Source organism: Bactrocera dorsalis, chromosome 5 (assembly GCF_023373825.1).
Source record: "Bactrocera dorsalis isolate Fly_Bdor chromosome 5, ASM2337382v1, whole genome shotgun sequence".
In the NCBI taxonomy this organism is placed as follows: Eukaryota; Metazoa; Arthropoda; class Insecta; order Diptera; family Tephritidae; genus Bactrocera; species Bactrocera dorsalis.
Genome location: NC_064307.1, coordinates 33,343,515 through 33,358,517, shown reverse-complemented (window position 1 = coordinate 33,358,517; position 15,003 = coordinate 33,343,515). Strand labels below are relative to the sequence as shown.

Below are 15,003 nucleotides of genomic sequence, written 5' to 3'. Positions count from 1 at the left end.
ATCACAAAGACCATATTGGGGTAATTTTCGCAGCGGCTTATAAACAACAACATATAGTATTTGTACTCGGAAAAAGCTTTCCAATTTGAAAATGTTAAAACAACATTAAGTCCTGCAGAAAATTAACCTTAAATGTTCCAATATCCACCGGTGGTTAATACAATACTGTTTGAAAACAGACACTCTAACTTAGCTCATCCTTACTAGCTTTAATTGCTTGTGTTGTGAGGGCGGGATGCTATTTTTAAACTTCTTGTTTTCTTAAAAAGGGTGTAAGATACGAAAAGTTGGGACAGTTGTTTTCCTCTGCATTACGTCTCTATTTTTTACGGAGTATGCGAGAATAATGCTCAAACAAAATTATTTTTCTTCAGAAACTGACGAGGTGGCCGAGAGGTTAAGGCGTTGGACTGCTAATCCAATGTGCTCTGCACGCGTGGGTTCGAATCCCATCCTCGTCGATCAATCACATGTTTTATCTAATAAATAAATGTTTGTGTTGATTTATGATTAAAGAAGAGCTTCAAATAAACAAAGATAACTGCTGTTTTTTTATCAACTGTGGTAGTTATAGGTATGTAGTTACGAGTATATAATATATTTACACCAGCTCTCAAACTAACTGACACCACCTGCGATGTAATCTTGCGTTAACATTTTCTATGATGATGGGCTGTTGCGATCCTTTTTATTTCGATAGAAAATGCTTCTTAAGTCGCTAAAAATGGTTTCGAGTAGTAATCAAATGTATAACATTATTTTGATGGACAATGAGCAGAAATTGATCGGTTATTGAATATCTATTGGAACTGTTTTGGGAAAGATTCAGGCAAATTACTAAATGTATATCCTGTGATGTAATGTTAAGAAATTATATGGGTTTACGAGTTTCAAAAATTTAAGTTTTTTCATGATCTTACTAAATACTACAACACCTCTAGAATATTGCAGTTGATCCGAGTAAGACTTTCTGAGATATAACTTTGAGAACTTGTACGCTCGAGGCTAGTTTGGCTAAGTGCGCCGTCTTTAAACGCGTTTGTCCCGAAACTGTGTTTTTTTAAGTCGGTTGGAAAGATTTCTAGAAAACTACTCAACCGATCTTCATGAAATTTCCACAGGTACTTGAGGTACAATTCTTAAAGACCTGGACAAAGGGTTTTTTTCGATTATAACGATTTGAAAAAACAAACAAAACTTCGTGAAACTTTGACTGAAATTTTATTTTTTTTTTTAATATTTGCCAAAAATCCAAATTTCAGTTTTTTTTTTCTTAGTTCAAGTTCTAAGTTAACGGTTCTAACTAAAGCACATATTTTTTCACTTTAGATGTTTTTCTAAGGAGTTATTCTGCCAACGTAAGCGCATCTTTTTTCTGCGGGTTCACCGGAAATGGCGTCCCAATAGCCGAGTTTAAAATAAATATTTCTAAAAATTACAGAATTTCTTTCTTAATAGTGTAGGTTGGCAACAATTAAAAATTCGAATAAAATATTTCATTTTTATATGAGAAAAAAAAGTTTTAAAAATGCTGTTTTTTACCCGAGGAAACCCATGTAACCCCTTAAGGTTAGTCAGAGATTTAATAAGAAATGAACATAAGAAATTAAAGCAGGACATAATCTGTGTGTAACTAGTGGCCAATGTACGTTTTTAGGAATTTTATTTAGGCTTTGCGAGCGTACGCGCGCCTAAGAACCATATATTCTTTCCCTTTAAAATATGAGATTATGGCGGAAATGTGACGAGTAGATCATTTCGCTTATCTCAAAATTTAGTAGTGGTCTAAAACCCATAAGTGCTGGTTGCTGACCAACGTTTGCTGAGTTCGTGCGATGCCCACAGCTCTACGTTACGAATGCACAAAGAAAGGAAAGCCCTTTCTCATTCTTATCTTGATGAAATTTTGATAAGGCTCCTTTTTCGCAAGCTCATCGGCTTAACATTTTCACTGTCAGCGAGCTCAAGGTCTGAAAAGCAACTTTGCTATCGAAGCATTGCCCTCCAAAAGAAGCCGCCCTTCGAAGAAACGCATCTACAGCTACCTTGATGACTGGAGTTTAACCATTTGAAAATAGAGCTGATTAAGAGCTCCTGAAAAAATATCTCATCTTCCCCTTGCGCTTCATTCAATTCGTGAACAAGTTCACTGTGCATCTTCTCCAACGATTCCGCCCTCTCACATATCACGCAGTCGAAATAAGAACGTACTTTGGAATGTTTCTCTCTAGGACACTGAATGTGTCCGACAAAATATCATTCAACAGATCATTTATGTACCACCAAGATCTAGGGTAAAGGATATATAACCCACCTTGCGAGATGCCTCTTTACCTTTTGTAACGCTTGTACACTATGTGACATTTCCTAAATTTGAATTCTTGAATTTGAATTTACAATTTAATATAATTTTGGCAAATTTTTCCCATATTTTTACCTTTATATTTTTTTTGCTACTTCTGAAAAGATGATGCACATAATTTATTTTGCAAACGTTGCACGGCAAATACTCGTTGACGTGGTCCATGCAGCATCGTTATATACGCAAATGCAATATGCAAGGATTTGTATGCGAAGTTAGCCATATTCTGAGATGTTGAAATGCGCTTTTAATGCAGACATTTTTATTAACGTGAAAGTAAAACATTTGCATTATTTGTCTGTAGAATGAAGATACCGATATATGGATCTGCGCAACTCTTGGTTGCAACTTTACATTCTCACAGCCATAATCGTCGATATTATAGGTTAAAATATAGAGCTAATGAGTTATTAACTCTAACAAATCTACTGCCATTCTAGCCACAACAATATATCATCGTACTTTTAGTAAATAAGAGAGTAGTGGGTTGAAATTTCTTTTTCTTCATATCACGGTAGCAGCAAGCAGTGCACTTTTATTTTAAAACATTATGCGCGGGTACAGGTCAGAGAAAAAGGTCCCTAGTATTCATACACTTAACCAATGGAGGCCAATACGAGTATGAATTAAAAGGGTACAAAAGTTGGAAAAAACAATGAGGTCTTTTAACTAGGTAGGATACACTATAGTTCAACTTAGCTGTATGGTATAGTGACTAAAAATAATTTTCAAGGAAGAGGCATCTTAAAGTAGTAAAGCATACAGAACTGAGTGTGATTTACTGTGATGAGCAAGACAAAAATTTCCTTACTGTAGCTTTTATTTATTTTAATACAAGTCTTTATTATCGTCTATCGGCTAAGTACATAAGCATGACATGCTGAATCCAGTTTTAAATACATTTGTTATTAAATTCGTCTGAGATGACCCTTAGAGCTTTAAGCGAATTTTGATTTCTTGGTTGCGGCAAACTACGAAGGGATTGCTTCCTATGGTCTTATCGTACATATGGCGAAAGTTAATTAATTCCAATAATATTAGTTTACCAGTCATTTTGCGACTGTGATGTTAGAGGCTGTTGAGGTTGCCAAACCCGAAAATTATAGTAAACATTTCTCAACACTTACGATTTTTTGTGTTGTATCCAAAGGTTTTAGGGGTCCAACCACCAACTTTTACTAAAATGACAAAAAGAGCTGTTCGTGATGGAAAATTTTTGAACTCAAATTTTAAATGTTATGTTATACTTGGGCTAGAATAAAGGAAAGTTTATTGATAACACATGACCTCGACCCTACTGAATTTAACCAAAAAGTTATTTTTCAGTTAGCTTAGTTTACACTAATTAAAAATATAAAAGTTTATATTTTATACAATTTTTATTTCTAATATATAATATATAATATATATTATCGAAGAATATGTGTAGTATATGCCTTAATTACCATATACAACCTTTTGTATACCATCATGTTAATATATTATATTTTTCTTGTTTGAGCATTTTGGCCATGTTTTTTTAAGTCCGAAACTTATGCTTCCAATTTGAACTTTTCCGCGGAGCTCAACCGCGCAATTCGCAATTTCGCACGCGGTCATGTTCCCTCATTTTTCATAAAGCAATTTTATTTGCATTGCTCTAGGTCAGTTTTCATGATTTCTGTGTTGTGAGTTCAAAATAAAAGTAAAGTGTTGGTTATGCTTTTGCAGTTGTTGTAGTATGCCACACAACCTCATATCCACTTGCTTCCTCTTTATGGATGACGGAAAGTATATAAGCAGTTAGTAAGCCTTGGCTGCCACCTCCGAAAAAGTTTATTCAAAAATGTGAAGTGAATGAGTAAATAATAGAGTTTACAAAGAGGATTAGATTAGGTTTAACATTTTTATTTGAAAGAATTTCAATTACCTTGCCTGTTTGAGTTTGAGTTTAGTTTACCAGTGTAAATGGTTAATGCTATTTTACAAAGAAATTTATTAAGTAAGAAATTATTAATTACGTATTAATTCTTACTAATACTAATTTAAATACTAAAATTAAAACCGAAAAGCTTATTTTGAAATGGACTTTTTCATAACGATTTTAATTTGATTTCAAAAGACTGAACACATTTAAAATATAATTTTCTTCTTTCATTATAGAGATGAAAACTTTTTGATTTTACTTTCATAAGCTTATGATTACACCAAGTACTTGTATGTTCACAAGATTCCTAACTTATTTAATTTATCGATATATATTGAAAGAGAATAAGCCTAATATATTTTTATGAAAATAATGTAGAATAGTAAAGTTCGTGGATCATTTAATATAAACTTGAATACATGACCAGCCATGTAGTTTATTATCGATTATTTTACGAGAAAACTCGATTTTCGAGTAGAATCGGAGTCGAGTTTACCATCCCTACTGGCAGCTATCGGAGCACATATAATAACCTCCGCACAATAACCACCACAAGAAAAATTATTTTTTTTCCAAGTTATTTATATGAACAACAGAAAATTTGAAATAGGCACCTCTTAATATTAATATTAAGAGCTCATCTTTTGAGTGACGTTGTTTTTCACATTTTCGAAAGTTTTGAGCCTGTTTTTCAGTTGAAAAAAAGGTTGCCTCAGAATGACACACTCTAATATATATATATATATATATGAAGTGCTTTCCAAAGTAAACAAGTCTGTTTGAATCTAGCGCCCCTTGGTGGCGTCATCTATATGTCGACTGGAGCTCTGCTATCTTAATCGATTGTCCAGTGAGAATTTCATGAAATTTCATCAATTGGAAGGGAAGTTATTGCGCTTTAAGAGTTAGTATGTTTGTGTTATCGGTGCGAAAATGAGCTTCGAACAAAGAACCAACATTTAATTTTGTTTTAAAATTGGTAAAACCGAAACGTTTCGTGTAACAGTGTATATCTGTGCTTAAAACGGATAAAATTACGTGAAATTCGCTACAATTTTTACTATGCAATCTCAAAAATTGAGTTCGTGGAAAATTGATGAAAACAGAAAATTTGCCAAACTTTTGTCCTTGCTTTATTTCAGCAATATACGAAGACAAGGTCTATGAAACGCAAATGTTCCGGACTCCCGGAGAAGTCTTTAGTAATACCAGTATTTAGGATCGATTCAAAACAGCTGAAGGCATCTGAAGCGAAGTTCAAAAAATAAATTAAATCGAAATCAGTATGCGAACTGTACGACGATGGCTTCAAGAAAACGGTCAGCCAAAAACAACACTTGACAAAGAAAATGCGGCAAAAACGTCGCCAAATGGACTAAAATAAGCAAAACCTAAACCAAAGAGAATTAGAGAAGAGTTTTATTTTCGAACGAATCTAAAATAAACTTCGTGAAGTTGGTGAAAGTTTCAATATTACGTATGTCACACATATCGTTAGGCAGGAAAGGAGCTGTTTTAAAGATGGCCTTGGTTGAAGAAAATGTTAACGTAATTAATTAACAACACTTTTCCCATACGCACAACATAATTTTTCAGGATGATTCTGCAGCACGTGCTATCACTAGACTGGTTTGGGAACAATCTCCATGTAAAGTCCATAAAAACATCTTACACATCATGAATTAGCGGATAAGAAGGAAAGCATCGAAGACTTTGACATTTATAATTGACATTTTATATACCGGTATATCGGAAACAAGTAAAGAAGAACAAAGTACGGGTGCAACCGAACATTTTATACCCCTGCAACTTGCCAGGACCAAAGCTAGGCAAATACTTTAAATATCAACCAGAGGATCGGAGTCCAAGCAATTTTTTTCATATTCTTTATATAGTAACTCATACAATGACCGACAAATTCGGTATAAGATTTGTTTGAAACATCAAAATCATTATATCGTCACCTGAAATGCAAAATAACGTATCATCAAAAAATTCGAAATTGAGTGCCTTATTGATTTCGCTTCACTACCTCAAATTATATATACAATCTTACACATGTTCAACATTTTCAGGTTCTGCACTCAGATATAAACCAGTTTTAACCAATATTAAATTTTTTTTCACTCATGTTGCATTTTATTTCGTGTTTCATTAATGCCACTGTAAAAATTTCCACAAATGTGTTACGTTATTTGCATTTCAGTGACGATATGTAGTATATGGGATTTGGTGTAGAAGCGACCCGATTGTATCTATTAACTATTGTCATGCCACGTACTTAAAACAATGTTCCTGGGTTTCATTAAGATAGCACACTTACAATCATATAGAGTAAGTCAGCCAACACATTTAAAGCAGAAGGATACATGAGTCAATGTCTTGAGAAAAACACGCTCTGAAATTTTCGTCGTCGTAAGGTTGGTATTACAAATCTTTTTGTCAATCATTACCATCGTCAGGAAAGGATTCTGTTTGAATTTCAATTGTACAGTGTCCCATACAGTGTCCGATATTTTCGGTCAAAAGTCAACTGTAGATACTGGGGTCCATATAATTGGTACCTAGGAGGTTATATAGTTTTAGTTAAATTAGGGCATTTTTTGGTCAAGTCACCTTACTTTAATGGAATTATAAAAAATTTGTAAAATTTTGTCGAAATCGGCCGAGATATGTCATCTATCCAAGAAGTGGGCGTTGTCACATATCAGTTCCAATAAAGCCCACTCATGCCATCTCGGATGAAAAATTTAATGCCTCTGGCGTATTTAGTAACTGATTTATCACGTAAAAGCCTGCGCTTTAGTAATTTTTAACAATATCGTTATATGGGGAGTGAGCGGTGTTCATCAATTATCACACTGTCGGTAAGGGTTCTTGTAGTATTTGCGCTAGACAAATTTTGTTGTTGAAGCTTTAGTAGTTTAGGAGATATGTGCATTAAATCTATTAGATGGCGGGATCACGCCTTATTTTTCAAAATTTTTGCCCACAGGTGCTCCTTGCTAATGCAATCCCCTGTGCCAAATTAGAGTTTTATATCTTAATTTAGTGCTTACTTGTAACTTTTTATAAGTTTAAGGTTAATGGCAGATTGTAATTTTTTTGCCAAAGAAAATGTGTACCAAGTTTCATCAAGATATATCATTTGTACTCATGTTACAGCTTGCATGGACGGACAGATGCACTTATCATCTGGAGAATTTATACTTGTATGTATATAACCCTTTTTCTAACTCGATTACTTTTAGGTGAAACATACAGGTGAGACTGAGACTATTATATTCTGTAGTAACAGATTGCAGGAGTATACAAATGTTACGGTCAATAGTTGAATCCATGCCCAAACGAATAAAATCCGTTAATAAAAATGGAGTCGATACGAAATATTTACTAAATAGATTTTGATGTCTCAATCATTATTACATAGTGTTAAGAAAAAAACTTATTAGAACCTTACAGGAAATTGAAATATCGCAAACTTTTTGTTTGGACTTCTAACTAAATACGGAAAAATTTATTTTTAACAAATATATTTATTTATGTTGGGAATTCTTATATAAATCCAGTTTCATGACAAATTTTTTTATTGTAAGTACAGTTTTTTGTTTTTAAACAAAAATAATCACATTTTTATGTGTGCTTTTTTTTTGTTCGCTACTGTACTTCAATATTTATAGATTAAATGAAGAGATATTAGCTAAAAAAACTACCGCCACTATATCTTTGTATGTAAATTTGAGTTAGCATAAAACAACCTTAATATCAGTACATTCCAAACCCACCTTCATTGGAAAGCCAGGATAGTTGTTGAAATAACTCTCCGACAAATTGAATAAACTTTTAGTTGAATGCATTTATTTCATTTTTTATGTTCGTTCGATTGCAAAAATAAATATGGCGAGCATACTTTCACTTTCGAACTGCAAGCACAAGTTAAAAATACAAACAAATATTTCTACAGAGTTCAAATACATTGTCATCGCAACTCCTTGTGGAATCCAGTGATTGAGCGATTGCGCTTTGTGAGTGCTAGCTTCGATTGACTTATGCTGTAAATAACGAAGGTGAGTGAGCAGAAGCAGATGTGATGCAATTCTTTTGACTTTCGACTTATTCAATGATACAGCATTGATTGCATGGTTTATCTTTAGAATTAATCCTTGTAGAATTCTATAAAAATATCTGAAAATACTTGGTCAAAAAGTTTTATACTCTTTCCTTCAACACGTTTCATGATATATATCTACGTTATGCGTACATACATATACTACAATGAGCAAAAACCAAAGTCTTATGTTTATAGAAGTAACTTTACATTTCTTCTTTAAAATCTATGTCGTAACCATCAAGGTTACCCTCTGAAACCGAATACACTTTCGCCAACGTTTTTTTCATTCCTCTAAACAGCAATATCCGGAATATTTTTCAATGCGATTCATATTTAAGGTATTTAATTGACTCAAAACGGATTCTCTTGAGCAGTCGTTTGAGTTTACTGAATAGCAAGAATTCACAAAGGAGCTTAATCAGGCGAATACGGTGATAGCGACACGATATTGGTTAAAAGTTTGGCGGAAAACTAGCGAAGAATCAATGCAATATGCGACGATATGTTATCACGGTACAAAATCCAAGAATTTTCGTCCATAATTCCGGCCTCCTTTTATTAATAGCTTCCCGTAAACGAATCATTACACACAAATATTATTCCTTGTTGACAATTTAGCTGGTCGGAAGGAATCGAAGAAAACTCTCAACATAACATTAATTTTTTCGTCTTCGGCTCACCTTTGCCACACTATACCGCCGACTGATCGTCTGCTTACAGGTCGTAAGCATGGATCCAAGACTCCTCGACAGTAATAATACGTTTTATGACACCCTGGCAGTCGGAAACCATTGTTGCACGGACGTTAACGGGTCGAAAAAATTTTGTGATTTTGGCACCAATTACTTTTCTTAGGATCAAATTATCTTTCAAAATGGTTTTCGCTCATTCTTCCGATACTTCAACGATGCCAGTACAATTTCTGACTGAAAATCGTCGATTTTCAAGCATAAATTCCCTTACTTTATTTGTGTATTTGTCACCAGATGATGTTGATGGCCTGTCATGAAGCGCCGCCTTGTTATAATTGAGTACAACATTATGACCGGTTTCATTTTTGAACAGATATGGACCAATGATTTGTTCTACCTACAAAGCAGATCTAATTCTGACTATTTGAGAATGTAGTGGCATGTCCACAATGGATTGCGAGTTCCACTCCAAATACGAAAATTTTGTTTTTTAACGTACATATTCAACCCAAGTCATCGCTGAACAAAGTTTCTTGTGAAAATCGAAATGGGTTGCAAACTTGCTTTGAGCCCATTCATCGAACGCGAAGCGCGCTTGATTATGTTCGTTGTGCAATGGCAAACTCAAGTAACAGTAGACAAACAGATCAACTTCGAAAAAGGTGCAATTTATTGAAAAGCCCACGTCGAAAAACAGACCGTCTGTATTAAATTTCCACACCGCTTTCTCTCAAGACAATATTTGTACTAATTAACTAAGTTATAACAAGTTCTGTTAATATATAAATACAGTAAGTAGCCATAACTTGAAATAGCGATAGCACGTTATTCCTTAACTAAATCTCAATCTTCCGTTTAATCGATTATTTGATTATGTTCCTTTCATCACGAAATCTCATCAGACACTTGTAAATTTCAATCAAAATATAATTGCTGGATATCGATGACCAATGCAAATGACGAAAACAAAATCTCTTACATACCTGCAGCAAACGAGAAGAAGCAACGCTGAAAAATCAATTAAACACTAAAGCCAACCCAAGATAGCCAAATAGAAAGCAATCAAATGCAGGCCATTTAGTGTAAAAGTATAAGTACGAATAATTTTTTAGATATTCTCTTGCTTACATATTTACACTCTCATCTGAACAGACAAATCAATTATGCGCATCCTTAACTGAGATCGTCAATTAAACTCATGAAAAAAAGTTTCATACCCACGATAGCTAAACTTTTGATTGGCTTTCCCAGCGTGAAAAATAATAGAAGTGTAAAAGTTAGTATGAGTTAGGAATAGTCGCAACTTTTTACCCAATAGCATATGAGTATTTACGATGTCAGTTAGTAAGTTCATCTCACGCATTGCTGTTTTATCGATTGTATAAAAATATTAGAATCAAAAATACCAAAAGAGCACAAAGCGTATCTACTTTACGGAATCTGATGTACATACGTATATCTCACATACTTTTAAAGCTGCTGCCTTGCTAAGAACAGGCAAATCAGTAAGAGTTTCTAGCGTAGTACATGTTCCTTAATAAGTGCTGCCTTCCGAAATGAACTTAAACTATAATAACTGTAACCAGCATACAATATTTTCTTACATTTCCAAAATTTGATGTAATTAAAAATTACTGAATTCATTATATAGCATACTTGTATTCACCATGTGATGGAATCCTGATGATTGCCAAAAAACGAGAGGATAAACAATTAGAATCAGACAATTGGTATAAAATTAAAGTTACTCATACGCCCGTACAACCAAATGTAATACGTCGACAAATGTATTTGTATACATAAATAACAAGTGATAGTGTAATAGATGTTGAATTGAAGTAATTGCTGTTTTAATCACATTTTCGAAAAATATTTAGGCAGGAAGAGGAGCAGAAAAGGCTTGTTCCGACAGGTTTCTTTAGCTCTCATTCCTGGATACTCCAGCGCGCAAAATGTACGATTTGATGTTCCTTGGTGGCCGATCCAAATTAAGAAGGAAGGCTGACTCGACGAAACTTGAAATAACTAACTGGCGCTGTCGTGAACAATGCAGAGACGACTGGCGAATCCTTTTAAACGCGACTAAGACTTGCAAACGGTTGTAACGCCAAGCTGATCTGATCAGGGATTTCGAACAAAATAATTGGTTCAACAGCAGGTGAAGGACTGGGGCTATTACATTAAGTTTTGCCATTACTCAAGTATTCACGCGAACATGTTTCCATGAATTTTTTTTAATATAACTCATTCGCTGATAGACAAATTTAAGAAAAATATACTATAAAAACAATAATATAAATATTATTATAATTCTACAAAGATATTTTATATATTGACTCAAAATTTGCGGTACAAAGCCAACCAAAAATTTGAAATAATGTAATCTTATGTTCAGAGTGTAGTAAGATTCATGAAGATGTCTTAATTTTGACTAAAGTACACTAGCATGCTGAATGATATCAGCAAGTGCTAAGTAGCAGCTATCAAATATCAACATGTAAACTATGCCACAGAATCAGAAATAAGGTGGTCGTCTCACTTCAAGCATATTTAACACGCCAGCACAGGCATGGATTACGAACGAACATAACCGTTTAAAGCTTTAAGCTCATAGTCTTCTAAAGCAACTGCACAGTTATGATTCTACATACACATATTCTAAACAGGGAATTTGCAGACGCGCAAATACATTAAACGAATGTCAAGAACCGGTTTTTAAAAATCGATTATTTAACGAGAAAACTCGATTCTCGAGTAGAATCGGAATTGAGTTTACCATCCCTACTGGCCGCCGTCGCGTGCACATTAAAACCTCCGCACAATAACCACCACAAAAAAAAAATGATTTTTTTTCAATGTAATTTATATGGAAAACAGAAAATTTGAAATAGGCACCTCTTAATATTAATATTAAGAGCTCATCTTTTCAGTGACTTTTTTTACACATTTTCGAAAGTTTTGAGCCTGTTTTTCAGTTGAAAAAAAACAGGTTGCCTCAGAATGACACACCCTAATCTATACCTTTATATTTCTGACTGCTCTTGATATATGGTATACTGTGAATAGTTGAAAATTAAATTTTTATGGCCTTATGTTTTCTCATAAGAAAATTATTTTCTTTTCCACGATTTGACCTCCTCTTTAAACGCTTTATTAAAGTTAATGAGATTAAATTTCGTGTACGAACAAAACATTCGATAAATTAGATTACTCATACGCACCGTCAAGTTCCTATAATAATCAACCATCAGTAGTAGACAGTGTGATATTTACATATGCAACTTGCAAGAATCAAAGCCAGGATAACACTATAAGATGTACAATGTCAACCAGACGATCGGAATCTAAGCTATTCTACGAGTATATATATATATACTATGCCCAAAAAATATTTTATTTAGGTTGGTAGTGCTATCAGTCACATTTATGTCAAATTTCATGTCAAAATATTCATTTGTGTTTGAGATACGTGTCGTTTTGTGAGCTGCTAAAAGTGAGTTTTTCGTTTTTTACGATGTGGAAATTTGTTGAGCAAAGAATTTGCATTAAATTTTGTTTACGGAATCAATTTTCTGCTGCGGATACGTTGAGAATGGTGCAGAAAGCCTTTGGTGATGAGGCTATGTCTAAAAAAAATGTTTATAAGTGGTATAGTGAGTTCCAAGCCGGTCGTAAACGTGTCGAAGACGATCGATCAACCTCAACCGACGAAGCTCACGTTGAACAAATCAAAGATTTGGTGTTGAAAAACCGTCGACTAACAATTAGAGATCTTGCTGATGAAGTTGGAATATCGAAAGGCTCAGCCAATACCATTATGAAGGATGTTTTGGGCCTCAAGCACGTCAAATCTCGACTTGTACCGAAAACATTGAATTTTTTGGAAAAAGGCGTCGCGTTGAAATGTGTGAAACGATGCTTTCCGGCTACCAGGTTGTCATGAAACGCATTATAACTGGCGATGAGACTTGGATCAATGCTTACGACCCCGAAACAACCGATCAATCGAGCGAATATCGTGCCAAAAGAGAGCCGAGACCAAAAAAATCGCGCCAAAGTCGCTCAAAAATCAAGGTCATGTTGACTGTTTTTTTCGATTATCGTGGTGTTGTGCATTATGAATTCCTTCCAACCGGTCAAACAGTCAACAAGGAATATTATTTGAACGTTATACGTTGTTTGCGTAACGCTATCCGCCTAAAAAGGCCGGAATTGTGGAAAGACAATTCTTGGTTTTTACACCGCGATAATGCACCATCCCATACTGCCCTCGTTATTCGTGATCATTTCGCCAAAAACTCAACCCTTATCGTTCCGCAACCACCGTATTCACCTGATCTAGCGCCGTGCGACTTCTGGCTGTTTACCAAGCTCAAAAGACCGCTCTGGGGACACCGTTTTTATACGATAGAGGAGATTCAAGCCGCAGCGAAGACGGAACTGAAGGCCATCCCGGAAAGTGACTACAACCAGTGTTTCGACGATTGGAAAATCCGTTGGCATAAGTGCATTGCATCGGGAGGGGATTATTTTGAAAGGAATGAAATTGATTTGGAAGAATAAATAAAGAATTTTCAAAATAAATACCATGTCTTATTTTTTGGGTACAATATACCATATACTTGTATGTATAACTCATACACTGACCGACAAATTCGGCATAAGGTAAAACAAAGAAAATCATTTATAAAATCATTTATAATATCGACCGATTACTGATTATCTATTTTATCTATTAAGTATTATCAAGCCACATATCAAAAAATTGTACCTTAGTTTCATAAAGGTACCTCACTTAATTCGCCACTTTACTGCATATAATGTAAAGTCAGCCGAATGTTTGGAAATCTTGACATTAGTTAATACGAGTAGAGGCTAAATCATGCTTTCGCCCAATTGTACCTGCAGTTTTCATTGAGACGACTCAAATATTGACCTTATATGCAGTATAATGTCACCCAGAAGTTCGAATCTTTATATTAGACATATAGAGGCTCAGGGAGGTATTGATCTGATTCAAACCATTTTTGATGCAAAGAGTTACTAGTGTCAGAGAAAATTCTCTCAGAATTTCATTTGCATATCCCATGCATTTACCGTTATTGTAGCTTTAGTGGTTTAGGAGATATGTACATTAAACTTATCAGAGGGTGGGTTCACCTCCGTCACGACTTTTATGCAAAATAAATGTTATACGTACATCAACAATACGTATATTAACAATTTTTTCAGCTTTAATTTCGCCCTTTGCTTGAAGATTCTGACATTTATACAATATTTCAATATTTTGATTAGATAAGTCTCCTAAACAAATCATTGACAAATTTTTAACGATGCGATCCGGAATTGACATTACTATATTGTGTACGCCCAGCTGAAGGACACAAACGTTATGTTTATAAAAATATTAAAATAAGAATAGGAGTCTAAGGACAATATATATTAAATCCGTTTCAGTCGAGTTTTGTCATCATATAACATATTATTACCCGCAAAAGATCCCACCAGAAGTTCGAATACTCAACCATTTCCACAAAACCAAACTTATTGACGAAAGAGGTCTAAACTATCCTCAGCTCACATCCAATCGTTTTCGAAAAAATAAATCAGAAATTAAACGCGGGTACACGTACAAAAGAAACCCACCAAGTAACACAAGAGAGGCAGTGAAGTGTTGAAGATTTACATGCATCCCTATCGTTATTGGATGTGCCCACATGAAAACACCTGCTTCTGTTTTAATATTGCTGTTTCTCATTTTCAGGATTGCCAAAAGGGGAGGAGTTAACCACAAATTATCGAGGCCAGAAATTAAAGGAAACTCCCACGGTAATTCGTTACTTTTTTGTATAAATATTCAACAATTTGCGCCGCCTAAAGTGTCCGCAGGGAACTTCGCAATCACCGCAAAGTGAATCATAAATTAAATGTT

At 34.4% G+C, this 15,003-nt stretch overlaps 1 non-coding gene across 1 annotated transcript; it reads left to right on the top strand.

The window, feature by feature from the left end:
* Nucleotides 1-379: 379 nt before the first annotated feature.
* Trnas-gcu (transfer RNA serine (anticodon GCU)) lies at nucleotides 380-461 on the top strand. The gene has a single exon. It is a non-coding gene; the product is annotated as a tRNA-Ser (tRNA).
* Nucleotides 462-15,003: the final 14,542 nt, after the last annotated feature.